At 41.9% G+C, this 13,962-nt stretch overlaps 19 non-coding genes across 19 annotated transcripts; all 19 read right to left on the bottom strand.

The window, feature by feature from the left end:
* Nucleotides 1–58: 58 nt before the first annotated feature.
* trnas-aga (transfer RNA serine (anticodon AGA)) lies at nucleotides 59–140 on the bottom strand. The gene has a single exon. It is a non-coding gene; the product is annotated as a tRNA-Ser (tRNA).
* A 271-nt stretch (nucleotides 141–411) lies between these two features.
* trnal-cag (transfer RNA leucine (anticodon CAG)) lies at nucleotides 412–494 on the bottom strand. The gene has a single exon. It is a non-coding gene; the product is annotated as a tRNA-Leu (tRNA).
* A 633-nt stretch (nucleotides 495–1,127) lies between these two features.
* trnas-aga (transfer RNA serine (anticodon AGA)) lies at nucleotides 1,128–1,209 on the bottom strand. Its single transcript has one exon. It is a non-coding gene; the product is annotated as a tRNA-Ser (tRNA).
* Nucleotides 1,210–1,480: 271 nt separating this feature from the next.
* On the bottom strand, nucleotides 1,481–1,563 carry trnal-cag (transfer RNA leucine (anticodon CAG)). Its single transcript has one exon. It is a non-coding gene; the product is annotated as a tRNA-Leu (tRNA).
* Nucleotides 1,564–2,196: 633 nt separating this feature from the next.
* trnas-aga (transfer RNA serine (anticodon AGA)) lies at nucleotides 2,197–2,278 on the bottom strand. Its single transcript has one exon. It is a non-coding gene; the product is annotated as a tRNA-Ser (tRNA).
* Nucleotides 2,279–2,549: 271 nt separating this feature from the next.
* trnal-cag (transfer RNA leucine (anticodon CAG)) lies at nucleotides 2,550–2,632 on the bottom strand. The gene has a single exon. It is a non-coding gene; the product is annotated as a tRNA-Leu (tRNA).
* Nucleotides 2,633–3,265: 633 nt separating this feature from the next.
* Nucleotides 3,266–3,347, bottom strand: trnas-aga (transfer RNA serine (anticodon AGA)). Its single transcript has one exon. It is a non-coding gene; the product is annotated as a tRNA-Ser (tRNA).
* Nucleotides 3,348–3,618: 271 nt separating this feature from the next.
* Nucleotides 3,619–3,701, bottom strand: trnal-cag (transfer RNA leucine (anticodon CAG)). The gene has a single exon. It is a non-coding gene; the product is annotated as a tRNA-Leu (tRNA).
* A 633-nt stretch (nucleotides 3,702–4,334) lies between these two features.
* Nucleotides 4,335–4,416, bottom strand: trnas-aga (transfer RNA serine (anticodon AGA)). Its single transcript has one exon. It is a non-coding gene; the product is annotated as a tRNA-Ser (tRNA).
* Nucleotides 4,417–4,687: 271 nt separating this feature from the next.
* trnal-cag (transfer RNA leucine (anticodon CAG)) lies at nucleotides 4,688–4,770 on the bottom strand. Its single transcript has one exon. It is a non-coding gene; the product is annotated as a tRNA-Leu (tRNA).
* Nucleotides 4,771–5,403: 633 nt separating this feature from the next.
* trnas-aga (transfer RNA serine (anticodon AGA)) lies at nucleotides 5,404–5,485 on the bottom strand. The gene has a single exon. It is a non-coding gene; the product is annotated as a tRNA-Ser (tRNA).
* A 271-nt stretch (nucleotides 5,486–5,756) lies between these two features.
* Nucleotides 5,757–5,839, bottom strand: trnal-cag (transfer RNA leucine (anticodon CAG)). Its single transcript has one exon. It is a non-coding gene; the product is annotated as a tRNA-Leu (tRNA).
* Nucleotides 5,840–6,472: 633 nt separating this feature from the next.
* Nucleotides 6,473–6,554, bottom strand: trnas-aga (transfer RNA serine (anticodon AGA)). Its single transcript has one exon. It is a non-coding gene; the product is annotated as a tRNA-Ser (tRNA).
* A 270-nt stretch (nucleotides 6,555–6,824) lies between these two features.
* Nucleotides 6,825–6,907, bottom strand: trnal-cag (transfer RNA leucine (anticodon CAG)). Its single transcript has one exon. It is a non-coding gene; the product is annotated as a tRNA-Leu (tRNA).
* A 632-nt stretch (nucleotides 6,908–7,539) lies between these two features.
* trnas-aga (transfer RNA serine (anticodon AGA)) lies at nucleotides 7,540–7,621 on the bottom strand. The gene has a single exon. It is a non-coding gene; the product is annotated as a tRNA-Ser (tRNA).
* Nucleotides 7,622–7,892: 271 nt separating this feature from the next.
* On the bottom strand, nucleotides 7,893–7,975 carry trnal-cag (transfer RNA leucine (anticodon CAG)). The gene has a single exon. It is a non-coding gene; the product is annotated as a tRNA-Leu (tRNA).
* A 2,066-nt stretch (nucleotides 7,976–10,041) lies between these two features.
* Nucleotides 10,042–10,123, bottom strand: trnal-cag (transfer RNA leucine (anticodon CAG)). The gene has a single exon. It is a non-coding gene; the product is annotated as a tRNA-Leu (tRNA).
* A 1,717-nt stretch (nucleotides 10,124–11,840) lies between these two features.
* Nucleotides 11,841–11,922, bottom strand: trnal-uag (transfer RNA leucine (anticodon UAG)). The gene has a single exon. It is a non-coding gene; the product is annotated as a tRNA-Leu (tRNA).
* Nucleotides 11,923–12,932: 1,010 nt separating this feature from the next.
* Nucleotides 12,933–13,013, bottom strand: trnas-aga (transfer RNA serine (anticodon AGA)). The gene has a single exon. It is a non-coding gene; the product is annotated as a tRNA-Ser (tRNA).
* Nucleotides 13,014–13,962: the final 949 nt, after the last annotated feature.

Raw genomic sequence — 13,962 nt, 5'->3', positions numbered from 1 at the left:
TTGGTATAAGAAACACGACTAAACTTCAACCTCCGGAGGGGTCAAGAAAATTCAATTTCGTTGTCGGCAGGATTCGAACCTGCGCAGGAAGATCCTAATGGATTTCTAGTCCATCGCCTTAACCACTCGGCCACGACAACAGTCTTGTCAGCAGTGAATGGGCCACCAGGCATAGCCTACAGAAAGTGATAATTTTACAACTGAAAGACAATGCAGTAACTCATTAACTCATTATAATGCAATAAAATGAATTGTTCCCCTCATTCATTATTAAGTACAGCTGTTTTCTAATTTCCTTGATCTTTGGTCAGCTCCAGAAGGTTTTCATTTGAGAGTGTTTATTATAAATTGTTATTTCATCATCTTATTATTACTGCTAAGCAGCATGACTCCTGAGAGGCACTAAACAACTGTCAGAAGTGGGATTTGAACCCACGCCTCCATGGGAGACTGCGACCTGAACGCAGCGCCTTAGACCGCTCGGCCATCCTGACTACAGCACAGTACCTGGGTATCGGGTTAAAGAGTATGGGGTAAAAGTAGAAATAGGCACAGCAACGCAATCACCACAGAGACCAGTAAATGTATGCACGATACCGACTTGCACTTTCAATAGTCATTTGTTTTTATCAATGAAAAACTCCAGTCATTGATTTAACCTCAATATGGCCTTCAATGGAAAAGAGTAGTAAATCGTCATTGAATGAACGCTAAACTGGCCTCAGAATATGGCCATTCTGATATAAATGATAAAATGCCTCAGATAGGACCAAAAAAGTGTCTGGAGCTATCCGTCAGGGTAAGAGTGACAACAGGTCCACATGTCAAAATGGGGGAAATCTTAGAAAATGGCTTCATGGTTATTCATGAGAATCGTGTTGTTGTATTGTTGAGTGTATCATGGGATCTCACCTGAAATCTGTGGCTTGACTACAAACCTGTAACCTATGCTACTGTGGCCTATAGAGCTAGAAGGATGGATAACCAGGTGTGTAAAGGTGTGAGGTGGGATCCTATCCCAAATGGACAACTAATCCCTATGTACTTGTGGAGATCTGAGAGGATATGATTGGTATAAGAAACACGACTAAACTTCAACCTCCGGAGGGGTCAAGAAAATTCAATTTCGTTGTCGGCAGGATTCGAACCTGCGCAGGAAGATCCTAATGGATTTCTAGTCCATCGCCTTAACCACTCGGCCACGACAACAGTCTTGTCAGCAGTGAATGGGCCACCAGGCATAGCCTACAGAAAGTGATAATTTTACAACTGAAAGACAATGCAGTAACTCATTAACTCATTATAATGCAATAAAATGAATTGTTCCCCTCATTCATTATTAAGTACAGCTGTTTTCTAATTTCCTTGATCTTTGGTCAGCTCCAGAAGGTTTTCATTTGAGAGTGTTTATTATAAATTGTTATTTCATCATCTTATTATTACTGCTAAGCAGCATGACTCCTGAGAGGCACTAAACAACTGTCAGAAGTGGGATTTGAACCCACGCCTCCATGGGAGACTGCGACCTGAACGCAGCGCCTTAGACCGCTCGGCCATCCTGACTACAGCACAGTACCTGGGTATCGGGTTAAAGAGTATGGGGTAAAAGTAGAAATAGGCACAGCAACGCAATCACCACAGAGACCAGTAAATGTATGCACGATACCGACTTGCACTTTCAATAGTCATTTGTTTTTATCAATGAAAAACTCCAGTCATTGATTTAACCTCAATATGGCCTTCAATGGAAAAGAGTAGTAAATCGTCATTGAATGAACGCTAAACTGGCCTCAGAATATGGCCATTCTGATATAAATGATAAAATGCCTCAGATAGGACCAAAAAAGTGTCTGGAGCTATCCGTCAGGGTAAGAGTGACAACAGGTCCACATGTCAAAATGGGGGAAATCTTAGAAAATGGCTTCATGGTTATTCATGAGAATCGTGTTGTTGTATTGTTGAGTGTATCATGGGATCTCACCTGAAATCTGTGGCTTGACTACAAACCTGTAACCTATGCTACTGTGGCCTATAGAGCTAGAAGGATGGATAACCAGGTGTGTAAAGGTGTGAGGTGGGATCCTATCCCAAATGGACAACTAATCCCTATGTACTTGTGGAGATCTGAGAGGATATGATTGGTATAAGAAACACGACTAAACTTCAACCTCCGGAGGGGTCAAGAAAATTCAATTTCGTTGTCGGCAGGATTCGAACCTGCGCAGGAAGATCCTAATGGATTTCTAGTCCATCGCCTTAACCACTCGGCCACGACAACAGTCTTGTCAGCAGTGAATGGGCCACCAGGCATAGCCTACAGAAAGTGATAATTTTACAACTGAAAGACAATGCAGTAACTCATTAACTCATTATAATGCAATAAAATGAATTGTTCCCCTCATTCATTATTAAGTACAGCTGTTTTCTAATTTCCTTGATCTTTGGTCAGCTCCAGAAGGTTTTCATTTGAGAGTGTTTATTATAAATTGTTATTTCATCATCTTATTATTACTGCTAAGCAGCATGACTCCTGAGAGGCACTAAACAACTGTCAGAAGTGGGATTTGAACCCACGCCTCCATGGGAGACTGCGACCTGAACGCAGCGCCTTAGACCGCTCGGCCATCCTGACTACAGCACAGTACCTGGGTATCGGGTTAAAGAGTATGGGGTAAAAGTAGAAATAGGCACAGCAACGCAATCACCACAGAGACCAGTAAATGTATGCACGATACCGACTTGCACTTTCAATAGTCATTTGTTTTTATCAATGAAAAACTCCAGTCATTGATTTAACCTCAATATGGCCTTCAATGGAAAAGAGTAGTAAATCGTCATTGAATGAACGCTAAACTGGCCTCAGAATATGGCCATTCTGATATAAATGATAAAATGCCTCAGATAGGACCAAAAAAGTGTCTGGAGCTATCCGTCAGGGTAAGAGTGACAACAGGTCCACATGTCAAAATGGGGGAAATCTTAGAAAATGGCTTCATGGTTATTCATGAGAATCGTGTTGTTGTATTGTTGAGTGTATCATGGGATCTCACCTGAAATCTGTGGCTTGACTACAAACCTGTAACCTATGCTACTGTGGCCTATAGAGCTAGAAGGATGGATAACCAGGTGTGTAAAGGTGTGAGGTGGGATCCTATCCCAAATGGACAACTAATCCCTATGTACTTGTGGAGATCTGAGAGGATATGATTGGTATAAGAAACACGACTAAACTTCAACCTCCGGAGGGGTCAAGAAAATTCAATTTCGTTGTCGGCAGGATTCGAACCTGCGCAGGAAGATCCTAATGGATTTCTAGTCCATCGCCTTAACCACTCGGCCACGACAACAGTCTTGTCAGCAGTGAATGGGCCACCAGGCATAGCCTACAGAAAGTGATAATTTTACAACTGAAAGACAATGCAGTAACTCATTAACTCATTATAATGCAATAAAATGAATTGTTCCCCTCATTCATTATTAAGTACAGCTGTTTTCTAATTTCCTTGATCTTTGGTCAGCTCCAGAAGGTTTTCATTTGAGAGTGTTTATTATAAATTGTTATTTCATCATCTTATTATTACTGCTAAGCAGCATGACTCCTGAGAGGCACTAAACAACTGTCAGAAGTGGGATTTGAACCCACGCCTCCATGGGAGACTGCGACCTGAACGCAGCGCCTTAGACCGCTCGGCCATCCTGACTACAGCACAGTACCTGGGTATCGGGTTAAAGAGTATGGGGTAAAAGTAGAAATAGGCACAGCAACGCAATCACCACAGAGACCAGTAAATGTATGCACGATACCGACTTGCACTTTCAATAGTCATTTGTTTTTATCAATGAAAAACTCCAGTCATTGATTTAACCTCAATATGGCCTTCAATGGAAAAGAGTAGTAAATCGTCATTGAATGAACGCTAAACTGGCCTCAGAATATGGCCATTCTGATATAAATGATAAAATGCCTCAGATAGGACCAAAAAAGTGTCTGGAGCTATCCGTCAGGGTAAGAGTGACAACAGGTCCACATGTCAAAATGGGGGAAATCTTAGAAAATGGCTTCATGGTTATTCATGAGAATCGTGTTGTTGTATTGTTGAGTGTATCATGGGATCTCACCTGAAATCTGTGGCTTGACTACAAACCTGTAACCTATGCTACTGTGGCCTATAGAGCTAGAAGGATGGATAACCAGGTGTGTAAAGGTGTGAGGTGGGATCCTATCCCAAATGGACAACTAATCCCTATGTACTTGTGGAGATCTGAGAGGATATGATTGGTATAAGAAACACGACTAAACTTCAACCTCCGGAGGGGTCAAGAAAATTCAATTTCGTTGTCGGCAGGATTCGAACCTGCGCAGGAAGATCCTAATGGATTTCTAGTCCATCGCCTTAACCACTCGGCCACGACAACAGTCTTGTCAGCAGTGAATGGGCCACCAGGCATAGCCTACAGAAAGTGATAATTTTACAACTGAAAGACAATGCAGTAACTCATTAACTCATTATAATGCAATAAAATGAATTGTTCCCCTCATTCATTATTAAGTACAGCTGTTTTCTAATTTCCTTGATCTTTGGTCAGCTCCAGAAGGTTTTCATTTGAGAGTGTTTATTATAAATTGTTATTTCATCATCTTATTATTACTGCTAAGCAGCATGACTCCTGAGAGGCACTAAACAACTGTCAGAAGTGGGATTTGAACCCACGCCTCCATGGGAGACTGCGACCTGAACGCAGCGCCTTAGACCGCTCGGCCATCCTGACTACAGCACAGTACCTGGGTATCGGGTTAAAGAGTATGGGGTAAAAGTAGAAATAGGCACAGCAACGCAATCACCACAGAGACCAGTAAATGTATGCACGATACCGACTTGCACTTTCAATAGTCATTTGTTTTTATCAATGAAAAACTCCAGTCATTGATTTAACCTCAATATGGCCTTCAATGGAAAAGAGTAGTAAATCGTCATTGAATGAACGCTAAACTGGCCTCAGAATATGGCCATTCTGATATAAATGATAAAATGCCTCAGATAGGACCAAAAAAGTGTCTGGAGCTATCCGTCAGGGTAAGAGTGACAACAGGTCCACATGTCAAAATGGGGGAAATCTTAGAAAATGGCTTCATGGTTATTCATGAGAATCGTGTTGTTGTATTGTTGAGTGTATCATGGGATCTCACCTGAAATCTGTGGCTTGACTACAAACCTGTAACCTATGCTACTGTGGCCTATAGAGCTAGAAGGATGGATAACCAGGTGTGTAAAGGTGTGAGGTGGGATCCTATCCCAAATGGACAACTAATCCCTATGTACTTGTGGAGATCTGAGAGGATATGATTGGTATAAGAAACACGACTAAACTTCAACCTCCGGAGGGGTCAAGAAAATTCAATTTCGTTGTCGGCAGGATTCGAACCTGCGCAGGAAGATCCTAATGGATTTCTAGTCCATCGCCTTAACCACTCGGCCACGACAACAGTCTTGTCAGCAGTGAATGGGCCACCAGGCATAGCCTACAGAAAGTGATAATTTTACAACTGAAAGACAATGCAGTAACTCATTAACTCATTATAATGCAATAAAATGAATTGTTCCCCTCATTCATTATTAAGTACAGCTGTTTTCTAATTTCCTTGATCTTTGGTCAGCTCCAGAAGGTTTTCATTTGAGAGTGTTTATTATAAATTGTTATTTCATCATCTTATTATTACTGCTAAGCAGCATGACTCCTGAGAGGCACTAAACAACTGTCAGAAGTGGGATTTGAACCCACGCCTCCATGGGAGACTGCGACCTGAACGCAGCGCCTTAGACCGCTCGGCCATCCTGACTACAGCACAGTACCTGGGTATCGGGTTAAAGAGTATGGGGTAAAAGTAGAAATAGGCACAGCAACGCAATCACCACAGAGACCAGTAAATGTATGCACGATACCGACTTGCACTTTCAATAGTCATTTGTTTTTATCAATGAAAAACTCCAGTCATTGATTTAACCTCAATATGGCCTTCAATGGAAAAGAGTAGTAAATCGTCATTGAATGAACGCTAAACTGGCCTCAGAATATGGCCATTCTGATATAAATGATAAAATGCCTCAGATAGGACCAAAAAAGTGTCTGGAGCTATCCGTCAGGGTAAGAGTGACAACAGGTCCACATGTCAAAATGGGGGAAATCTTAGAAAATGGCTTCATGGTTATTCATGAGAATCGTGTTGTTGTATTGTTGAGTGTATCATGGGATCTCACCTGAAATCTGTGGCTTGACTACAAACCTGTAACCTATGCTACTGTGGCCTATAGAGCTAGAAGGATGGATAACCAGGTGTGTAAAGGTGTGAGGTGGGATCCTATCCCAAATGGACAACTAATCCCTATGTACTTGTGGAGATCTGAGAGGATATGATTGGTATAAGAAACACGACTAAACTTCAACCTCCGGAGGGGTCAAGAAAATTCAATTTCGTTGTCGGCAGGATTCGAACCTGCGCAGGAAGATCCTAATGGATTTCTAGTCCATCGCCTTAACCACTCGGCCACGACAACAGTCTTGTCAGCAGTGAATGGGCCACCAGGCATAGCCTACAGAAAGTGATAATTTTACAACTGAAAGACAATGCAGTAACTCATTAACTCATTATAATGCAATAAATGAATTGTTCCCCTCATTCATTATTAAGTACAGCTGTTTTCTAATTTCCTTGATCTTTGGTCAGCTCCAGAAGGTTTTCATTTGAGAGTGTTTATTATAAATTGTTATTTCATCATCTTATTATTACTGCTAAGCAGCATGACTCCTGAGAGGCACTAAACAACTGTCAGAAGTGGGATTTGAACCCACGCCTCCATGGGAGACTGCGACCTGAACGCAGCGCCTTAGACCGCTCGGCCATCCTGACTACAGCACAGTACCTGGGTATCGGGTTAAAGAGTATGGGGTAAAAGTAGAAATAGGCACAGCAACGCAATCACCACAGAGACCAGTAAATGTATGCACGATACCGACTTGCACTTTCAATAGTCATTTGTTTTTATCAATGAAAAACTCCAGTCATTGATTTAACCTCAATATGGCCTTCAATGGAAAAGAGTAGTAAATCGTCATTGAATGAACGCTAAACTGGCCTCAGAATATGGCCATTCTGATATAAATGATAAAATGCCTCAGATAGGACCAAAAAGTGTCTGGAGCTATCCGTCAGGGTAAGAGTGACAACAGGTCCACATGTCAAAATGGGGGAAATCTTAGAAAATGGCTTCATGGTTATTCATGAGAATCGTGTTGTTGTATTGTTGAGTGTATCATGGGATCTCACCTGAAATCTGTGGCTTGACTACAAACCTGTAACCTATGCTACTGTGGCCTATAGAGCTAGAAGGATGGATAACCAGGTGTGTAAAGGTGTGAGGTGGGATCCTATCCCAAATGGACAACTAATCCCTATGTACTTGTGGAGATCTGAGAGGATATGATTGGTATAAGAAACACGACTAAACTTCAACCTCCGGAGGGGTCAAGAAAATTCAATTTCGTTGTCGGCAGGATTCGAACCTGCGCAGGAAGATCCTAATGGATTTCTAGTCCATCGCCTTAACCACTCGGCCACGACAACAGTCTTGTCAGCAGTGAATGGGCCACCAGGCATAGCCTACAGAAAGTGATAATTTTACAACTGAAAGACAATGCAGTAACTCATTAACTCATTATAATGCAATAAAATGAATTGTTCCCCTCATTCATTATTAAGTACAGCTGTTTTCTAATTTCCTTGATCTTTGGTCAGCTCCAGAAGGTTTTCATTTGAGAGTGTTTATTATAAATTGTTATTTCATCATCTTATTATTACTGCTAAGCAGCATGACTCCTGAGAGGCACTAAACAACTGTCAGAAGTGGGATTTGAACCCACGCCTCCATGGGAGACTGCGACCTGAACGCAGCGCCTTAGACCGCTCGGCCATCCTGACTACAGCACAGTACCTGGGTATCGGGTTAAAGAGTATGGGGTAAAAGTAGAAATAGGCACAGCAACGCAATCACACAGAGACCAGTAAATGTATGCACGATACCGACGTGCACTTTCAATAAGTCATTTGTTTTTATCAATGAAAAACTCAGTCATTGATTTAACCGCATATGGCCTTCAATGGAAAAGAGTAGTAAATCGTCATTGAGATGAACGCCTAAACTGGCCCTCAGAAATGGCCCATCTGATATAAATGAGTAAAATGCCTCAGATAGGACCAAAAAAGTGTCTGGGACTATTCCGTCTAGGGTAAGAGTGACAACAGGTTCCACATGTCAAAAATGGGGGAAATCTAGAAAAATGGTCATTGGTTATGCTATGAGATCGTGTGTGTTGTATTGTTGAGTGTATCATGGATCTCACCTTAAATCTGTGGCTTGACTACAAACTGTAAAACTATGCTACTTGTGGCCTATAGGAGCTAGAAGGATGGATAACCAGGTTGTAAAGGTGTGAGGTGGGAGCCTATCCCAAATGGACAACTAATCCCTATGTACTTGTGTAGATCTTGAGAGGATATGATTGGTATAAGATAACACGACTAAACTTCAACCATCCGGAGGGGGTCTGAAAGAAAACTTCCAATTTCGTTGTCGGCAGGATTCGAAACCTGCGCAGGAAAGGAAGTCCTAATGGATTTCTAGTCCATCGCCTTACCACTCGGACCACGACCAACCAGTCCTTGTCAGCAGTGAATGGGCCACCAGGCATAGCCTACAGAAAGTGATAATTTACAACTGAAAGACAATGCAGTAAACTCATTAACTCATTATAATGCAATGAAAACCGAATTGTTCCCCTCATTCATTTAATTAAGTAAGCTGTTTCTAAATTTCCCTTGATCTTTGGTCAGCTCCAGAAGGTTTTCCTTTGAGATGTTTATTATAAGTGTTATTTCATCATCTTATTATTACTGCTAAGCAGCATGACTCCTGAGAGGCACTAAACAACTGTCAGAAGTGGGATTTGAACCTCCATGGGAGACTGCGACCTGAACGCAGCGCCTTAGACCGCTCGGCCATCCTGACTACAGCACAGTACCTGGGTATCGGGTTAAAGAGTATGGGGTAAAAGTAGAAATAGGCACAGCAACGCAATCACCACAGAGACCAGTAAATGTATGCACGATACCGACTTGCACTTTCAATAGTCATTTGTTTTTATCAATGAAAAAACTCCAGTCATTGATTTAACCTCAATATGGCCTTCAATGGAAAAGAGTAGTAAATCGTCATTGAATGAACGCTAAACTGGCCTCAGAATATGGCCATTCTGATATAAATGATAAAATGCCTCAGATTAGGACCAAAAAAGTGTTCTGGAGCTATCCGTCAGGGTAGAGTGACAACAGGTCCACATGTCAAAATGGGGAAATCTTTAGAAAATGGCTTCATGGTTATTCATGAGAATCGTGTTGTTGTATTGTGAGTGTATCATGGATCTCACCTGAAATCTGTGGCTTGACTACAAACCTGTAACCTATGCTACTGTGGTCTATAAAGCTAGAAGGATGGAAACCAGGTGTGTAAAGTGTGAGGTGGGATCCTATCCAAATGGACAACAATCCCTATGTACTTGTGGAGATCTGAGAGGATATGATTGGTATAAGAACACGACTAAACTTCAACCTCCGGAGGGGTCAAGAAAATTCAATTTCGTTGTCGGCAGATAGGATTCGAACCTGCGCAGGAAGATCCTAATGGATTTCTAGTCCATCGCTTAACCACTCGGCCACGACAACAGTCTTGTCAGCAGTGAATGGGCCACCAGGCATAGCCTACAGAAGTGATAATTTTACAACTGAAAGACAATGCAGTAACTCATTAACTCATATAATGCAATAAAAGAATGTTCCCCTCATTCATTATTAAGTACAGCTGTTTTCTAATTTCCTTGATCTTTGGTCAGCTCCAGAAGGTTTTCATTGAGAGTGTTTATTATAAATTGTTATTTCATCATCTTATTATTACTGCTAAGCAGCATGACTCCTGAGAGGCACTAAACAACTGTCAGAAGTGGGATTTGAACCCACGCCTCCATGGGAGACTGCGACCTGAACGCAGCGCCTTAGACCGCTCGGCCATCTGACTACAGCACAGTACCTGGGGGTATCGGGGGTTAAAGAGTATGGGGTTTTAAAAGTAGAAATAGGCACAAGCAACCCAATCACCACAGACCAGAGAGTAAATGTAGCACGATACCGACTTGCCACGGTCAATAGTCATTTGTTTTTATCAATGAAAAACTCCAGTCATTGATTTAACTCAAATATGGCCTTCAATGGAAGAGTAGTAAATCGTCATTGAATGAACGCTAAACTGGCCTCAGAATATGGCCTTCTGATATAAATGAATAAAATGCCTCAGATAGGACCAAAAAAGTGTCTGGAGCTATCCGTCAGGGTAAGAGTGACAACAGGTCCACATGTCAAAAAGGGGGGGAATCTTAGAAAATGGCTCATGGTTATCATGAGAATCGTGTGTTGTATTTGTTGAGTGTATCATGGGATCTCACCTGAAATCTGTGGGCTTGACTACAAACTGTAACTATGCTACTGTGCCTATAGAGCTAGAAGGATGGGATAACCAGGTGTTGTAAAGGTGTTGTGAGGTGGGATCCTATCCCCAAATGGACAAACTAATCCCTATGTACTTGTGGAGATCTGAGAGGATATGATTGGTATAAGAAACACGACTAAACTTCAACCTCCGGAGGGGTCAAGAAAATTCAATTTCGTTGTCGGCAGGATTCGAAACCTGCGCAGGAAGATCCTAATGGATTTCTAGTCCATCGCCTTAAATCTGGCCCACGACAACAGTCTTGTCAGCAGTGAATGTGAATGGGCACCAGGCATAGCCTACAGAAAGTGATAATTTTACAACTGGAAAGACAATGCAGTAACTCATTAACTCATTATAATGCAATAAAATGAATTGTTCCCCTCATTCATTATTAAGTACAGCTGTTTTCTAATTCCTTGATCTTTGGTCAGCTCCAGAGGTTTTCATTGAGAGGTTTATTATAAATTGTTATTTCATCATCTTATTATTACTGCTAAGCAGCATGACTCCTGAGAGGCACTAAACAACTGTCAGAAGTGGGATTTGAACCCACGCCTCCATGGGAGACTGCGACTGAACGCAGCGCCTTAGACGCTCGGCCATCCTGACTACAGCACAGTACCTGGGTATCGGGTTGTTAAAGAGTATGGGGTGTATAAAAGTAGAAATAGGCACAGCAACGCAATCACCACAGAGACCAGTAAATGTATGCACGATACCGACTTGCACTTTCAATAGTCATTTGTTTTATCAATGAAAAAACTCCAGTCATTGATTTAAACTCACTATGGCCTTCAATGGAAAAGAGTAGTAAATCGTCATTGAATGACCGCTAAACTGGCCTCAGATATGGCATTCTGATATTAATGATAAAATGCCTCAGATAGGACCAAAAAAAGTGTCTGGAGCTATCCGTCAGGGTAAGAGTGACAACAGGTCCACATGTAAATGGGGGAAATCTTAGAAAATGGCTTCATGGTTATTCATGAGAATCGTGTTGTTGTATTGTTGAGTGTATCATGGGATCTCACCTGAAATCTGTGGCTGACTACAAACCTGTAACCTATGCTACTGTGGCCTATAGAGCTAGAAGGATGGATAACCAGGTGTGTAAAGGTGTGAGGTGGGATCCTATCCCAAATGGACAACTAATCCCTATGTTACTTGTGGAGATCTGAGGGATATGATTGGTATAAGAAACACGACTAAACTTCAACCTCCGGAGGGGTCAAGAAAATTCAATTTCGTTGTGCGGCAGGATTCGAACCTGCGCAGGAAGATCCTAATGGATTCTAGGTCCATCGCCTTAACCACTCGGCACGACAACAGTCTTGTCAGCAGTGAATGGGCCACCAGGCATAGCCTACAGAAAGTGATAATTTTACAACTGACCAAGACTAGATGCCAGCTAACTCATAACTCATTATAATGCCAATAACAAGTGAATTGTTCCCCTGCATTCATTATTAAGTACAGCTGTTTTCTAACTGTTCCTTCCATCTTGCCGTCAAGCTCCAGAAGGTTTTCATTGAGAGGTGTATATAAATTGTATTTCATCCATCTTATTTATTACTGGCTAACGCAGCATGGACTCCTAGAGGCTCTAAGACGACTGTCAGAAACGTGGGATTTGAACCCCATGCGCTCCATGGGAGAACTGCGAACCTGAATCAGCAGCGCCTTTTAGACCGCTCGCCACTGACTACAGCACAGTACGGGTTATCGGGTTAAAGAGTATGGGGGTAAAAGTAGAAATAGGCACAGCAAGCAATCACCACAAGAGACCAGTAAATGTATGCACGATACCGACTTGCACTTTCAATAGTCATTGTTTTTATCAAATGAAAAACTCCAGTCATTGATTTAACCTCAATATGGCCTTCAATGGAAAAGAGTAGTAAATCGTCATTGAATGAACGCTAAACTGGCCTCAGAATATGGCATTCGATATAAATGATAAATGCCCTCAGATAGGACCAAAAAAGTGTCTGGAGCTATCCGTCAGGGTAGAGTGACAAACAGGTCCACATGTCAAAATGGGGGAAATCTTAGGAAAAAATGGCTTCATGGTTATTCATGAGAATCGTGTTGTTGTATTGTTGAGTGTATCATGGGATCTCACCTGAAATCTGTGGCTTGACTACAAACCGGTAACCTATGCTACTGTGGCCTATAGAGCTAGAAGGATGGATAACCAGGTGTGTAAGGTTGTGAGGGTGGGGATCCTATCCCAAATGGACAAACTAATCCCTATGTACTTGTGGAGATCTGAGAGGATATGATTGGTATAAGAAACACGACTAAACTTCAACCTCGGAGGGGTCAAGAAAATCAATTCGTTGTCGGCAGATTCGAACCTGCGCAGGAAGATCCTAATGGATTTCTAGTCCATCGCTCTAACCACTCGGCCACGACAACAGTCTGTCAGCAGTGAATGGGCACCAGGCATAGCCTACAGAAAGTGATAATTTACAAACTGAAAAAGACATGCAGTAACTCATTAACTCATATAATGCAATAAAATGAATTGTTCCCCTCATTCATTATAAGTAAGCTTGTTTCTAATTTCCCTGATCTTTGGTCAGCTCCAGAAGGTTTCATTTGAGAGTGTTATTATAAATTGTTATTTCATCATCTTATTATTATGCTAAGCAGCATGACTCCTGAGAGGCACTAAACAACTGTCAGAAGTGGGATTTGAACCCCACGCCTCCATGGGAGACTTGCGAAACAACGCAGCGCCTAGACCGCTCGGCCATCTGACTACAGACAGTACCTGGGTATCGGGTAAAGAGTATGGGGTTAAAAGTAGAGAAATAGGCACAGCAACGCAATCACCACAGAGACCAGTAAATGTATGCACGATACCGACTTGCATTTCAATAGTCATTGTTTTTATCAATGAAAAACTCCAGTCATTGATTTAACCTCAATATGGCCTTCAATGGAAAGATAGTAAATCGTCATTTGAATGAACGCTAAACTGGCCTCAGAATATGGCCATTCTGATATAAAATGATAAAATGCCTCAGATAAAAACCAAAAAAGTGGGTTGTCGAGCTATCCGCAGGGTAAGAGTGACAAACAGGTCCACAGTTCAAAATGGGGGAAATCTTAGAAAATGGCTTCATGGTATTCATGAGAATCGTGTTGTTGTTTGTTGAGTGGTATCATGGGAGTCACCTGAAATCTGTGGCTTGAATAAAACTGTAACCTATGCTACTGTGGCCTATAGAGTAGAAGGATGGATAACCCAGGTGTGTAAAGGTGTGTGAGGTGGGATCCTATCCCAAATGGACACTAATCCCCTATGTACTTGTGGAGATCTGAGAGGATATGATGGTATAAGAAACACGACTAAACTTCA

The sequence above is a fragment of the Oncorhynchus kisutch genome, unplaced genomic scaffold, assembly GCF_002021735.2.
Source record: "Oncorhynchus kisutch isolate 150728-3 unplaced genomic scaffold, Okis_V2 scaffold780, whole genome shotgun sequence".
Lineage (NCBI taxonomy): Eukaryota > Metazoa > Chordata > Actinopteri > Salmoniformes > Salmonidae > Oncorhynchus > Oncorhynchus kisutch.
The sequence above is the reverse complement of the archived record's forward strand: the minus strand, read 5'-3'. Positions and strand labels throughout refer to the sequence as shown.